Source organism: Macaca nemestrina, chromosome 19 (genome assembly GCF_043159975.1).
Source record: "Macaca nemestrina isolate mMacNem1 chromosome 19, mMacNem.hap1, whole genome shotgun sequence".
NCBI classification, from domain to species: Eukaryota; Metazoa; Chordata; class Mammalia; order Primates; family Cercopithecidae; genus Macaca; species Macaca nemestrina.
The window spans coordinates 70792636-70808999 of record NC_092143.1 but is presented as its reverse complement, the minus strand read 5'-3'; the positions used below and the strand labels follow the sequence as shown (position 1 = coordinate 70808999).

The following is a 16364-nucleotide window of genomic DNA, read 5'->3' as shown; positions in this document are numbered from 1 at the left end:
GAATGTGAATGCCTGATGCATATTAAGCACTGACATTCAGGGGTCAGGTGGAATAGTGTTTTATAAACTCAATCAGTCTTTATTACAGCAATAACAAATAATTTCACAGAAACAATCTCCAGGCTCATGATATCACAGAAGTGCATATAATTCAAATCTGAATAGCCATATTTGAATGATCAAGTGTGTTTTCTATATAAGATATAATAAAATGTTAGCTTTTGACCGGGTGCAGTGGCTCATGCCTGTAATACCAGCACTCTGGGAGGCTGAGGCTGGCAGATCACGAGGTCAGGAGATCAAGACCATCCTGGCTAACACCGTGAAACCCCGTCTGTACTAAAAATACAAAAAATTAGCCGGGTGTGGTGCCACGTGCCTGTAGTCCCAGCTACTCGGGAGGCTGAGGCAGGAGAATCACTTGAACCCGGGAGGTAGAGGTTTCAGTGAGCCAAGGTTGCACCACTGCACTCCAGCCTGGGCAACAGAGTGAGACTCTGTCTCAAAATAAATAAATAAATAAATAAATAAAACTGTAAACTTTTTTTTTTTTTTTTTTGAGACGGAGTCTCACTCTGTCGCCCCAGTCTGGAGTGCAATGGTACGATCTCGGCCCACTACAGCCTCTGTCTCCTGGGTTCAAGCCTTCTCCTGCCTCAGCTTCCCAAGTAACTGGAATTACAGTTGCCCACCACCACACTCGGCTAATTTTTGTATTGTTTTAATAGAGACGGGTTTTCACCATGTTAGTCAGGCTGGTCTCGAGCTCCTGACCTCAAATGATCCACCCAGCCTCCTGAAGTACTGGGATTACAGGCGTAAGCCACCGTGCCCCGCCATAAAATGTTAATTTTGAAAACATTGCAAGACAGTGGATTCAGGAAGCCTTATTGGAAATAATCATGTTATATACCCATTTACAGATGAGGAAATGAGGGCACAGCAACACTAGGTTACTCGCTCAAGGTCAGATCAGTAAAAAGTGTCAAATCCAAGCTGTTACCAATGTGTTCTGAACTTTGAATTTGAGTTATTCCCAGTGGTACCATGCTACCTGCCTCTTTTCAAAACATGAACTGTACTGGGGAGATTATAAAGCAGTTAGCTGGGTGTGGTGGGGAGTGCTTATAGTCTCAGTTACTCCAGAGGCTGAGGTGGGAGGATCACTTGAGCCCAGGAGTTTAAAGCTGCAGTGAGCTATGACAGTGTCACTGGGTGACAGAACGAGACCCTGTCTCAAAAAATAAAAATAAACAAAGATGGAGATGCGAACTCCATCCCACTCCTCGCTCCATATCTGTTGATCTAGAATCTAATGACCACTAACTTAATAAAGTCAGGTGCCAGAGTAAACGAGCAGTGCACAGATGTGGGTTTCACAGACATTTCTTCCTGATCCTGTGGACTGAACCAGGCCTCTTTTCCTCCTCGATTGGCAATGGCACTCCTCCTAGGCATTTAGAAGTGAGCACTTGGGCCTTAAAGGAGCGAGTTGGTCTTGAAAAAAGCTGTTCTTCCTGACCTTTCAACTGGCAAAATTCATACTAGCTTTCATAGACCATATGCTGATTTAGTGAGTACTGACTGGGACAAGTCATTGCACTCTTTTACACATTTTATCTTGTTTTGTTTTATCCCTACAGAAACTCACTGAAACATGTAGCATTCTTATCATGTCATTTTACAGATGAAGAAACACCTCAAGGGAGGTTAAGTAATTTGCTCAAGATAATGAGGTAGCAAGCATTGAATGCAGAATTTGATCCAGAGAGGAAGACTCCAGAGCCCAGGCTATTATTCTCTTGCCTTTGAACATAAAAATAGTTAAGTCCGTTCTGTGCTGAACTCCCACCTCTGCACCTTTAATCATCAGGCCCCAGCAGTTAAGATCTCTTCAAAGCTTCTGCATGGTTTCAGACTAACTGGGTAACAAAACAAATATCAGAAGTAAAATATCCATTTTGAATCTAAAATACAGTCTCTAAGATTTAAAGTGTTCACAGATTAGAAGACTGAATATTTTTGCCAATTCTCCCCAGATTGGTCTACGGATTCAGTGTGATCCCAGTCAAAATTCTAGCAGACTTCTTTGTATATATGAAAAGCTGATTCTAAAATTGACTATGATTTATAATCATCAAAACAATATTTTAAAAATTGGAGGATTCACACAACCTGATTTCAACACTTAATCTAAAGCTACAGTAACCAAGAGGATGTCGAACTGGTGAAAAAATAGGGACGTAGATAAATGAAACAAAATGGAGAATCCAGAAATAGACTCACAAATAGATGGTCAACTGACTTTTAACAAAGGAGCAAAAGCATTCAGTAGACAAAGAATACTCTTTTTAACAAATGAAGCCAAAACAATTGGACACTCAAAAGCATAAAAAATAAACCTTAATCCACATCCTGCAAGATATACAAACATCAAATTAAAATCGATCATAGGGCTGGACACAGTGGCTCATGCCTATAATCCCAGCACTTTGGGAGGCCAAAGCGAGTGGATCACTTGAGATCAGGAGTTCAAGAGCAGCCTGGTTAACATGGTGAAAACCCATCTCTACTCAAAATACAAAAATTAGCCAGCTGTGGGGGCACACACTTGTAATCCCAGCTACCCGGGAGGCTGAGGCAGGAGAGTAGCTCGAATCCGGGAAGCAGAGGTTACAGTGAGCTGAGATTGCACTGCTGCACTCCAGCCTGGTTGACAGAGTGAGACTTCATTTCAAAAAAACAAAAAATAAAAGTAAAATAAAATAGATCATAGACCATATAAATAAAACCATAGACCATATAGTAAAATCTAAAACTATAAAGTTTCTGGAAGAAGAAAACATAGAAGAAAATTATTATGACCTTGGGTTACACAAAGATTTTTTAGATAGGATGCACAAAAAAATATGAGCCACAATGGAAAAAATATCAATAAATTGGATTTAATAAAATTTTTTAAAAACTTTTACTCTTTGACAAACACTATTAGGAAATTAAAAGACAATTATGTACTGGGTACAATATCTATAAATCACATATATCTAAAATATATAAAGAATTCTCATATATCAATAATAAGAAAACAAGCAATCTGGCCAGGCACAGTGGTTTATGCCTGTATTCCCAGCACTCTAGGAGGCCAAGACAGTTGGATTGCTTGAGCCCAGAAGTTCGAGAAAAGCCTGGGCAACATGGTGAAACCCTATCCCTATAAAAAAAATACAAAAATTAGCCAGGCATGGTGGTGTGGACCTGTAGTTCCAGCTATTCAGGAGGCTGAGGTGGGAGGATTGATTGAGCCCAGGAGTTGGAGGCTGCAGTGAGCCATGATCATGCCACTGCACACTAGCCTGGGCAACAGCACAAGACTCTGTCTCCAAAAAAAAAAAAAAAAGAAAAGAAAGAAAGAAAAGAAAGGAAATAAAACAAGCAATCCAATTAAAATGGGAAAAATAATTGAATAGACCCTTCACCAAAAAAGATATATGAATAAGATATAAGCACATAAAAAGTTGTGCAACATCATTAGGTATTAAAGAAAATCAAATTAAAGCCATAATGAGACAGCATTCCATACCTATTATAATGGCAAAAAAAAAAAAAAAAAAAATGACAATACTAAATGCTGGCCAGGATGCAGAGCAACTGGAACTCTCATACATTGCTGGTGGGAATAAAAAATGTACAGCCATTTCAGAAAATAATTTGATGCTTTCTTATAAAGTTAAACATATATTTACCCTATGAACCACCAATCTCAATTCTTAGGTATGTACCCAAGGGAAATCAAGATAGTGTTCATACAAATATCTGAATATAAATTTTTATATAACAGTATGGCTGGGTGCAGTGGCTCACACCTGTAATCCTAGAACTTTGGGAGGCAGAAGCAGGTGGATCACCTGAGGTCAGGAGTTTGAGACCAGTCTGGCCAACACAGTGAAATTCCATCTCTACTAAAACTACAAAAAGTAGCTGGATGTGGTGGTGGGCGCCTGTAATCCTAGCTACTCGGGAGGCTGAGGCAGGAGAATTATTGGAACCCGGGAGGCGGAGGTTGCAGTGAGCTGAGATAGAGCCACTGCACTCCAGCCTGGGTGACAGAGTGAGAATCCATCTCAATAAATAAATAAATAAAATTTTATAGCAGTTTTATTCATAACCACCAATGACTGGAAGCAACCAAGATGTCTTTCAACAGCTGAATGGATAAATACATCATGGTACATCCATAGAGTATCACACGGCGTAAAAGGGGTGGACTATTTATATATGCAAAAATATAGATGACTGTAGTCCGGGCACAGAGGCTTGCGCCTGTAATCCCAGCACTTTGGGAGGCCGAGGCAGGTGGATCACGAAGTCAGGAGTTCGAGACGAGCCTGGCCAACATGGGGAAACCCTGTCTCTACTAAAAATACAAAAATTAGCTGGGTGTGGTGGCATGCGCCTGTATTCCCAGCTACTTGGGAGGCTGAGGCAGGAGAATCATTTGAAACTGGAAGGCAGAGGTTGCAGTGAGCCTAGACTGTGCCGTTGCACTCCAGCCTGGGAGACAGAGCAAGACCACATCTCAAAAATAAAAAATAAAAAATAAAAATAAAAATAAAATGAGGCCAGGCGCAGTGGCTCAAGCCTGTAATCCCAGCACTTTGGGAGGCCGAGACGGGTGGATCACGAGGTCAGGAGATCGAGACCATCCTGGCTGACACGGTGAAACCCCGTCTCTACTAAAAAATACAAAAAACTAACTGGGCGAGGTGGCGGGCGCCTGTAGTCCCAGCTACTTGGGAGGCTGAGGCAGGAGAATGGCGTGAACCCGGGAGGCGGAGCTTGCAGTGAGCTGAGATCCGGCCACTGCACTCCAGCCTGGGTGGCAGAGCGAGACTCCGTCTAAAAAAAAAAAAAATAATAAAAAAATAAAATAAATAAATAAATAAATAAAATGGATGACTATATAAAGCCTTATGCAAAGTGAATAAAACCAGATGCAGAAGGCTATATATATATACACACGCACAAACATATGTGTGTGTATATATATATATATTTTGGAGACAAGGTTCGCTCTGTCACCCAGGCTGGAGTGCAGTGGGGCGATTTCAGCTCACTGCAACCTCCACCTCCCGGGTTCAAGCAATTCTCGTGCCTCAGCCTCCCGAGTAGCTGGGACTATGGGTGTCAGCCACCACGCCCAGCTAATTTTTGTATTTTTATTAAAGACAGGGTTTCATCACGTTGGCCAGGCTTGTTTCGAACTCCTGACCTCAGGTGATCCGCTCACCTCGGCCTCCCAAAATGCTGGGATTACAGGCGTGAGCCACCGTGCCCAGCCAGAAGGCTATATATTATATGATTGTATGTATATGACATTCTGGAAAAGATAAAACTATAGAGACCAAAAGCACATCAGTGGTTACTAGGGACTAGGGAGGGAGGGAGGGGTTATCTACAAAAGAGCACAAGGGAACTTTTGGGGATGATGGAAATATTCTGGATACATTTGTCAAGATTCCTACATTGTGCACCTAAAAAGTATGAGTTTACTGTGCCTAGATTATAACTCAGCAAGCCTGACTATGAAGAAAACAAATGAATAAATGTAGTCTCTAAAGCAAGGGTTTTTCAAATTAGTGAGATAAAATCCATCGGTGAGTAAGTTGTGAACTCAATTTAGTGGGTTGTGACTGGCATTTTTAAAAAGTGAAATTGGCTGGCCATAGTGTGGCTCATGCTTGTAATCCCAGCACTTTGGAAGGCCAAGATAGGAGGATTGTTTCAGCCTAGGAGTGCGAAATCAGCCTAGGCAATATGTGAGACCCCAGTCTCTACAAAAAGTAAAAAAAATTATCCAGGCATAGTGGCACACGCCTGTGGTCTCAGCTACTTGGGAGGCTGAGGTGGGAGGATTGCTTGTGCCAGGGAGGTGGAGGTTGCAGTGAGCTGAGATTGCACCACTGCACTCCAATGTGGGCGACAGAGAGAGATTCTGCCTCAAAATAAATGCATAAATAAAGTGAAAATAGACTAATATAAGAAATATCAGTCATTGCACACAGTAAGAGGAATATTGTTAATGAAACATTTGTTTCAGTTTCATATATGTACTATAATAATGTGTCACAAAAAAGAAACCATCATTCCATCTGTTTTTAACATAGGGAATTTAATACAGGAAACTGGTTACACAAATGATAACGCTGAGAAGCCAAATAGGGGAAGGTGGGGCAACCAGAGATTAGCAACAGCAGAAACCACTAATCTTTTTAGACTAGAGAGACAAAGAGAGGAGGCAGTGTGGCTAGATCCCAGAACTAGACTCATCTAATGACAGGAGGGCCTTTCTGGCTAGAGCTGGAGCCAGGGAGGAGACTTAGCCACTGTCAGAGATGCACCTCGGGCAGAGAAAGGCAAAGAGAATCATCCTAGCTTTTCCATTCTTCCTACTCTCCAGCGTTGTGGCAGGGCCTTGTATCAGTAGGACCCAGCCAGGAATCACTTAACAACCTGAGAGCCTCAGAAACACAGCCTCTTGGATCAGCATCCCCATGACATTGCAGCAGAACAGGAATGGATTTGACAGCAAACAGGCCAGGGGCTGCCACAGTTGTGAAGTAACATATATTTCTGATTGAGGTTTGGGTTCTAAAAGATTTAAAAGCCATTACCTGAGAAAACAAACCTACCCTCTCAATTGTATGTGGTTCTCTCTACATATTGAAAGAATAAAATCACACTTTCGATCATTAGGGGATAGCAAATTTTGCCCTTTTTACTGTTCTGGTAGAAGGCAGTTTGAACTGAAGAAGTCAGATGGGGAGAATAATCCACTTCTGTCATTAGTGTTTTGTTTGTTTTGTTTTGTTTTAGAGACAGGGTCTCCCTCTGTTGCCCAAGCTGGAGTGCGGTGGCATGATCACAGCTCACTGCAACCTCTTCTTGGGCTCAAGTGATGCTCCCACCTCAGCCTCTCAAGCAGCTGGGACTAGAGGCACGCACCACCATGCTCAGGTAATTTTTAAGTATTTTTTGTAGAGATGGGGTCTTGCTGTATTGCCCTCCCAAAGTGCTGGAATTATAGGTATCAGTCACCATGCCCAGACCCTTTTTAGTTTTGGAGTAGTCTTACAAAGGTATCTTAGTAAAGCAGTAAAAACTTCTAACAGATATAGGTGAAATACAGGCTAGAAACAACAGAACAGGAAAGAAGTATACAAGCAGCGAATATGTAAGCAAAGGAACCAAATGCTTCTCTCCTTGACTGTGTACAAGGAAAATCACAGTACGTGGTTAAAAATTGGCAAGCTGGGTACCAAATTGCCGCTGCTGGCAGCTCTATGTGTGAGAATTCTACAAAATTGCCTGGATCCACAAGGACGCCAGCGACCAAAATTCATTTACACTACCCTATTTCTGACTGGTGGCTATCTGTTCCTCTGGTTCCAAAACTCTGACCTTCAATTACTTTAGATTTCTGATCCCATCCCAAGAAATGGCTCCCAAGGCTCCCTCAGCCCTTCACTACCTCCTTGATTTGAGACCAAACCTAATGCTTGATCCCTTGGGCTTGGAAACATCCTAGCACCCACTTTTGGACTTCTACCCTGTACTGACGGTGCACGAGCAATATACTTCAATCTGTTCATTTTCAGTCTGGTCTCCTTCAGTCATCTTTAATATAATTCTAGCAATATCATTTTAAACTCAACTGTGTAATTATCAAGAGTTATTTTTAAAGGCAATGAATATTTGTTGGGTGAATGAGTGGATGGATGGATGGATGGATGGATGGATGGATGGATGGATGGATGGGTGAAGGCAATGGAAGTCTCAGTTCTGCTTTTCAGCCAGGCTGAGGGGAGTCCTGAAGCTCTTCCTATATGTGGCTCTTCGTTTGAAGACCACCAGAATGCCACTGCACTGCCATCTAGTGGTAGCATAGCCACTCATAGGAAAAGAAATTGCAGAAAAACAAGCCTGAATGCGAAATGAGTGAATGTCACAGCTGTTTCTCAGATTCTGGCTGCTTATAATTGCCTCTCCTCACTTGACTATCTTTGATAGTAACACCATTTCACCTTGATTGTTTAACACATGCACAAAGAACACCAGTAGGATTATATAAATAGATTTCACCAGCTCAGACACCATATGGTGGGATAGGTACTCACCGGTACAATGATGCCAAAGGTCTGTGTGCCTTTTGAGACAGTCAATGAGCCCATGGTTTTCTAAAGTGTGATAACCAGCTGTTTTCAAAAGGAAGCATGATAACAATGTTATTACTTCCACACTTCAGTTTTAATTTGATGACTTCTTTTAGAGAACATGCTTTGTTTCTGGACAAATGGTAGTCTTTTCCTTTATACAATCTTTTCCTGGATAAATGCTAAATGATAAATTGGTAGAAACTCTTCATCTCAGAATGAAATTATGTAAAAACAAAATAAAATAGCTGCAAATTTTAGGCAACCAGGAGTATAAAATGAGGACTGCATGTAATAATAAAACTATTATTAATAATAAACGTACAATTAAGTTACATTGGCTGAAGGGAGTTGAGATTGAGTCAGGCTGGCCTGAGAGATATGAAAACATCTCCCTGAAGGGCTTTATATTTGTTTTTCTTTTTTCCCATTATCATCTTATCTTTATCTTAAAGCCTTGGCATTTCTGTTAGAACAAACACACCACAAAATGTTTTTTCTTGTGATACCACTTGGAAAGATAGCAGTGGTATGTCAGATTCAGACAAATTTTTATGCCCCAAGACATTTTACCACCGACACTCAGGATAGTCCATGAAAAGACTCCATGTAAACCCAAATCTAGAGATCTGGCTCAGAAAGACAGCCACTGTTTTCCCCAGAAATGCTAACTGCCTTTGGACCTTTGGCTCAAAGCACCACCTGCCCAGTGCTACCCAGGTAGACAATCAGGCACAGAGGCCAGCAAACCATAAGCCGGTGACTGTGGGCAGACCCTTCTCAGCCTCCTTAATCTTAAGAACGAAAAGCTCATCTGGAAAGCAAGGAACATTGATTTGGCACCATCTGGTCACTAAAAGAACTGCGTCCCTCAGGCAAGCAGGGTCTCTGATCAACCCTACAAAGTACTGTCGTCTAACTCCCAAGTACCTGTGGTGACCGCCTCCTTCCAAAGAGCAAAGGAAGGTTCAGTTCAGAGGACATTAAGGTTTCTTCGGCTCACATAGCAGACAAGAAATCAGACCCTTTTTACCAAGCAGGCCAGGGGCCCACAGATACCCATGGAAATCGGTATGTATTTCTGAGTCAAAAACCTCCATCCATGTCAGGGAAAATTTGAATTGACCTCAGCTATCTTTCTTCTTTAGAACTGTCTGCCTCGTACTTTCTGGATGCCTACTTTGGAAAGGTGAGCCTTGGGCAAGACACTAAGCTCTCTAAGCCTCAATTTGCTCACAGATAAAATGGGGATGGTGGTATCTACCTCAGAGGTCATTGTGAGACAATACGTGCGTGGCAAGCACTAAACGAATATATAGAACACATTAAGTGAGCAGAAACTGTAGTCGTTGAGTGATTCTACACAGACAGAAATGGAAGAATAGCAGGTTCATGAGAGGAGAAAGAAGAAACAAATACACAGTGCATGTCAACACGATAACACATAGAGGATTTCTAAAAGCCACCTCCAAGACAAATTCAGGTCCCAGGAGGAAGAGACTCTACAACCCTGAGTTCCAAGAAGGATGAACAGATGCATCAAAAGCGATGCATAATTTGGAGGCATGAAACTAAGCAGTGCCCTCACAATACACACATCCAGAGGGACACAAATGCAGTGTCATCTGTGGACACGGTCCTCCTGTTAACTTCATACAAGATCAGCCCTCCATCTGCAGGTGTCATAGCTTCCTCAACAATTAGTTCCCAAGTCAAATAAAATACCAACCAAAAAATTGTACATCTTTCATCTTTTAGGGGAATTTTTACTTGTAAATTTAGGATTCCACCATTTCTTTAAAGCAAAGTCACTAGTAGCTGAGGGTGGTGGCACACGTGGGTGGTACCAGCTACTCAGGAAGTGGAGGCGGGAGGATCACTTGAGGAGCCCAGAAGTATGAGGCTGCAGTGAGCTATGATCTCACCACTCCATTCCGGCCTGGGTGACAGACCGAGACCCCATGTCTTAAAAAAAAAAAAAAAAAAAAAAAAAAAAGCAAAGCCACTACAATATATTAGTATAAGGAGGGCATGCCTGCTTCATTACAGATGATATCACACATGTTCTTGTTTACTTATTTATTTAACCAATTTTTTTTTTTTTTTGAGACAGAGCCTTACCCTGTTGCCCAGGTTGGAGTGTAGTGGCACAATCTCAGCTCACTCCAACCTCTGCCTCCCGGGTTCAAGTGATTCTCCTGCCTCAGCCTCCCCAGTAGCTGGGACTACAAGCACGCACCACTATGCCTGGCTAATTTTTGTATTTTTAGTAAAGATGGGATTTCATCGTGTTGGCCAGGCTGGTCTCAAACTCCTGAGCTCAACTGATCTGCCTGCCTCAGCCTCCCAAAGCGCTGGGATTACATGCGTGAACCCCTGCATCTGGCCAATGTCACACAAGTTCTGAGATGAAAACCACAATGGCTCTCTTGTCTGGATTCCTGACTGCTCCTTAGCTTTGAGTTCTTTTAGTCTCTTCTCACAGGGACTCATGAAGTAATCATCTGGTTCAGTCCCTGCATTCTTCAAATTTTCCAGGATTTTTTCCAGTCTGTGCGCTGATCTGGCTTCTTCAATCTTTCCTGTACTCAGGTACAGTGAACCCCTAGAAATCCAGGTGCTTACCACAGAGCAGGTATTTCTGACATCACTAGTTCTATCCAAACGAGGAAAAAACATCACTTCTGACAACATCACTTCTCTAGGTCTCAGAGGCTCACTTGGAATCCAGCTAACTAGGATTGGAAGCCAGTGGCTTCACTGGGTATCACAAAGGCCCTTAGTGGCATAAGTTCAGTAGAAACTGGGGGCCAGGATCACCTCATAAAGGTGTGAGGGGACTGCCACCTCGTTCTCACCAATCACCTGGTACCTCTTTTCTTTCCATCACTTCTAGTCTGAGGTAAGGTCAAAGGCCCAGATACTACCCAAATATCTTCAAACCTCTCTGTCAGTTCTCAACAGAACATTTCTATTCTGTTCCAACATCCAGAATTATTATAACACCCCAAGGCACAATAGTAGAAAGGTAAAAGGTTTCAGCCTTTACTTGAACATTTGTTATTTCCAGCTGGAGCCGTGTGTCCTCAGGACTACTTGCTTCCAACATGGTCCTCGCTGAAGGCACTGAAGGTTGGAGGGATATTGGGACCAGATTTAAATATACAGTGTTTTCTGTCTGCATCACCTTGTCTCTGTTCCAGTTAAAGGGAATTCAAATTGTCCCAAGGGAACCTTTTCTGCAGATTCATCCAGCTCCCTCATTGCCACCCCTGCCTCAACACCCTGACTCCGCAAGAACTGCAGGGCTATGAGCCCGCATCCCATGGTGCCCACTATAGCCCTGACCATGCAGCCACTCAAAAAACGCCAGACGCCTCTGAGGTGGGAAGTAATACTCTTGGCAGTTATCTGACCCAGAGTACCACTTATTTGCTTTATTTATGTATTTATTTATTTTTGAGACAGAGTTTCGCTCTGTCACCCAGGCTGGAGTGCAGTGGCACAATCTTGGCTCACTGCAACCTCCGCCTCCCAGGTTCAAGCAATTTTCCCGCCTCAACCTCCTGAGCAGCTGGGATTACAGGCACCCACAACCATGCCTGGCTAATTTTTGCATTTTTAGTAGAGATGGGGTTTCACCATGTTGACCAGGCTAGTTTCAAACTCCTGACCTCAGGTGATCTGCCCGCTCAGCCTCCCAAAGTGCTGGGATTACAGGTGTGAGTCACCATGCCCAGCCACATGTTTGCTTTAAATGGAATGTCTGGGGACTGTTAAACATGTGCCTAGGCATATTTCCACATTTGAATGGGGTCCAAGAGTCTTGTGGAAAAGGAACTGAACTCTCTTCATGACTGGATACATCTGATGGACAGTTGTGGGGATGGGTGGAGGGAGGGACATGACCAGAGCTGGATAATGAAAGTGAAAGCCCTTAGGGGAATCCTCCTGAGTGCAGAAGTCTGGAGAGTGGGCCAGACTACATCAATCTGAGTGTTGGGAATGGTGATTCTGAGTAAAGAGTGAGGCCACTCTGGAACCATCTAGAGTAACTGTGGTAGAGATGAAAGAACTGAATAAATATACCAAGAGACCCAGGTGGGGTCCTCTTCTCTAAAAACCTGGGCATGAGAAGTGGGTTATCAACAATAACACCTGTAATGTCAATAATTCTGAGCTCCCATTGCAAAGTTCTCTTCCTTAATTATTGATGAGAATCCCTTGGGTGAACTCCAAGTATCCTATAGAATCCACTACTTAGTGGGTCTTAAATAAGATCTCTTTCCAGTCTCTTTCTAAACTTCAATAAAATCTCGATTTCAGAATATAATCATTAAAAATAAAATCAAATATTTGAAGAGGCCAGGAAACCAGAAGTGTAAAATAAGGAGTGTGTATGACTTCAGGTGCTCTGACAAGCAGGTACTCCACAGGTAATATTAGAGATGCAAGAGGTAGATCGGGAGAAATGCCCAGGAGGGACAAGGGGAGCAGATTGGGCAGGAAGGGCCTTCAGTTTGTGGAGCTGATCTGACACCTGTGAAAGGTGAGTGGGGAAAGAAGAAAGCTTGACTAGAAAGGGACTCAATTCTAAGAAAGTTTCACCAGACCAGTGGGAAAACCTTAAGCCAAAGCCATCCATTACAGGAGCACCCTGAACCAGTACTCACAACCACACCCCGTCCTTCACTGGAAAGCAGCCTAGGGAGCATGGTGGTGTTGCAACCTGGAAGGGGATTGGGGAGCAGCAGCTGGGGTTACCTGCCAACTGTCTTCCCTGAATTAGGAAATCCAAGCGGTGCATTTTCATCCCCCCTCCATAGAGACCATTCAATAATGTGCTATAATCTGTAATAAGGATACCCTGGCCACATGGAGTTGGGTTCAGCAGATCTCCCACATGCTAAGTGGCATTTCCCTTTCTGGTGCTTCTCCAGAACTTTGGAGCAAGGAAAGTATTAAATATAATCCAATCTTCTGCCTGCAGCTCTGTCACTCTGCTTCATGGCCCACTAACCTTGGCCCTGTTGATTTTTGCCTTCTGCAAAAAATTACCTTTTCAGGCTGGGCGCAGTGGCTCACACTTGTAATCCCAACACTTTGGGAAGCCGAGCAGGTGGATCACTTGAGGTCAGGAGTTCAAGACCAGCCTGACCAACATGGTGAAATCCCATCTCTACTAAAAATACAAAAAATTAGCTGGGTGTGGTGGTGCATTCCTGTAATCCCAGTCACTTGGGAGGCTGAGGGAGGAGAATGGTGTGAACTCCAGAGGCAGAGGTTGCAGTGAGCTGAGATCGTCCCATTGCACTCCAGCCTGGGCAACAAGAGCGAAATTCCATCTAGAAAAAAAAGAAATTACCCTTTCATTCCTTCAAGCCTGTTCTTGGCTCTGGCCACCTGCCATGGTCTAGCACCTCCTGGAAGTCCAGGATCAGCTGCCCAGGAAGCAGCTCCCCAACAAAGCATGAGCTGTGTCTGCCTCTGCCCACCTCTGGATTTCAGGTGCCTGCTTGCCCTTCCAGAAGTAATTGCTGTCTCCTTATAACAGGTAAACACTGTTTTCAGTATCTTAGTGTCCTTCCAGTGTATAAATGGCATACAATTGATATTTACCTGTTTTCTTTCTTTTTCTAGACAAATAATAGTGACAATACATACTGTTCTGCACCTTTTTTCATCTGACTACAAATCTTGGCAATCTTTCTACCATTTCATAAAGTGCCTTGTTTTTATGTTTGAATAATACTGTTTGTATAGATGTGCTATGATGCTTTATTCAAGCAGGCCCCTCTTGATGGACTCCTACAAATTCAAAGGTGTTACAAATCTGTGACTATCACAATCCTATGATGAACTATCTCCTTCCTCCCTTCCTTCCTTCCTTCCTTCTTTCCTTCCTTCCTTCCTTCCTTCCTTCCTTCCTTCCTTCCTTCCTTCCTTTCCTTCCTTCCTTCCTTTCCTTCTTTCCTTCTTTCTTTCTTTCTTTTTTTGAGACGGAGTCTCGCTCTGTCGCCCAGGCTGGAGTGCAGTGGCCGGATCTCAGCTCACTGCAAGCTCCGCCTCCCGGGTCTACGCCATTCTCCTGCCTCAGCCTCCTGAGTAGGTGGGACTACAGGCGCCCGCCACCTGGCCCGGCTAGTTTTTTGTATTTTTTAGTAGAGACGGGGTTTCACCGTGTTAGCCAGGATGGTCTCGATCTCCTGACCTCGTGATCCGCCCGTCTTGGCCTCCCAAAGTGCTGGGATTACAGGCTTGAGCCACCGCGCCCGGCCTCTCTCTCTCTCTCTTTCTTTCTTTCTTTCTCTTTCTTTCTTTCTTTCTTTCTTTCTTTCTTTCTTTCTTTCTTTCTTTCTTTCTTTCTTTCTTTCTTTCTTTCTTTTTCTTTCTTTCTTTCTTTCTTTCTTTCTTTCTTTCTTTCTTTCTTTCTTTCTTTCTTTCTCTTTCTTTCTTTCTTTCTTTCTTCTTTCTTTCTTTCTTTCTTTCTTTCTGTCTCTCTCTCTCTCTTTCTTTCTTTCTCTCTTGATTTCTTTCTTTCTTTCTTCTTCTTTTTTTCTTTATTTTGAGACAGAGTCTCACTCTGTTACCCAGGCTGGAGTGCAGTGGCACAATCTTAGCTCACTGCAGCCTCCGCCTCCCAGGTTCAAGCAATTCTCCTGCATCAACCTCTCAAGTAGCTGGGATTATGGACATGCGCCACCATGCCTGGCTAATTTTTGTATTTTTAGTAGAGATGGGGTTTCACCATGTTGGCCAAGCTGGTCTTGAACTCCTGACCTCAGGTGATCCACCTGCCTTGTTCTCTCAAAGTGCCGGGATTGCAGGTGTGAGCCACTGTGCCCGGTCTTTTTTCTTTTCTTTTTTTCTTTTGAGACAGGGTCTAACTATTGCTTAGGCTGGAGTACAGTGGCACAATCATGGCTGACTGCAGCCTCAACCTCCCTGGCTCAAGTGATCTTCCCATCTCAATCTCCTAAGTAACTGGGGCCACAGCTGTGCACCACTCTGCCTGGGTAATTTTTTTTTTTTTTTTTTGAGACGGAGTCTCGCTCTGTCGCCCAGGCTGGAGTGCAGTGGCCGGATCTCAGCTCACTGCAAGCTCCGCCTCCCAGGTTTATGCCATTCTCCTGCCTCAGACTCCCGAGTAGCTGGGACTACAGGCGTCCGCCACCTCGCCAGGCTAGTTTTTTGTGTTTTTTTAGTATAGACGGGGTTTCACCGTGTTAGCCAGGATGGTCTCGATCTCCTGACCTCGTGATCCGCTCCTCTCGGCCTCCCAAAGTGCTGGGATTACAGGCTTGAGCCACCGCGCCTGGCCAATTTTTTTTTGTAGAGACTATGTTGCCCAGGCTGGTCTTGAACTCCTGGGCTCGAGTAATCCTCCAGCCTCAGCCTTCCAAAGTACTGGGATTACAGAGATGAGCCAGCATACCCAGCCTGTATGTCATTTTCAACATGTGTGAATTGCTAAAGATAATCAAAGACAGACATTAAAGTAATAAAAACAGATTTTATTCAGTAACTACTGACAGCTGAAAGAGGTGAGCTCCATTCCAACTTATCCAGAGGTAACTGAGCAATTTAATGAAAGAATAAGGGAGAGAGGAAGGGGAATAAATAGGGGCTCAAACAGTCAGGGAAGTGAAAAATTACAAAAAGTAGGTAAGAATTTGGGTCAACCTGTCGCAGTGGCTCACACCTGTAATCCCAGAAGTTTGGGAAGCCAAGGCAGATGGATCACTTGAGCTCAGGAGTTTGAGACCAGCCTGGCCAACATGGTGAAACTCCATCTATAAAAACTACAAAAATTAGCTGGGCCTGGTGGTGCACACCTGTAGTCCCAGTTACTTGGGAGGCTGAGGCAGGAGGATCACTTGAGCCAAATTGTTTGAGGAGGTCGAGGCTGCAGTGAACTGTAATCATGCCACTGCACCTCCAGTCTGGGCAACAGAGTGAGATTCTGTCTCAGAAAAAAGCAAAAAAATGTGGGTGAGCATAAATATGATTAGTCCAGCTATGTCTACTAGCTGACTTTTTTTTTTTTTTTTTGAGACAGAGTCTTGCTCTGTCACCCAGGCTGGAGTGCAGTGGCACAATCTTGGCTCACTGCAACCTCCGCCTCCTGGGTTCAAGCAATTCTCCTGCTTCAGC

General features: G+C 43.5%; 1 pseudogene; it reads right to left on the bottom strand.

Moving 5' to 3' along the window:
- Positions 1 to 6502: 6502 nt before the first annotated feature.
- Positions 6503 to 16364, bottom strand: part of LOC105465540 (nuclease EXOG, mitochondrial-like) — a 48677-nt pseudogene continuing 38815 nt past the window's right edge.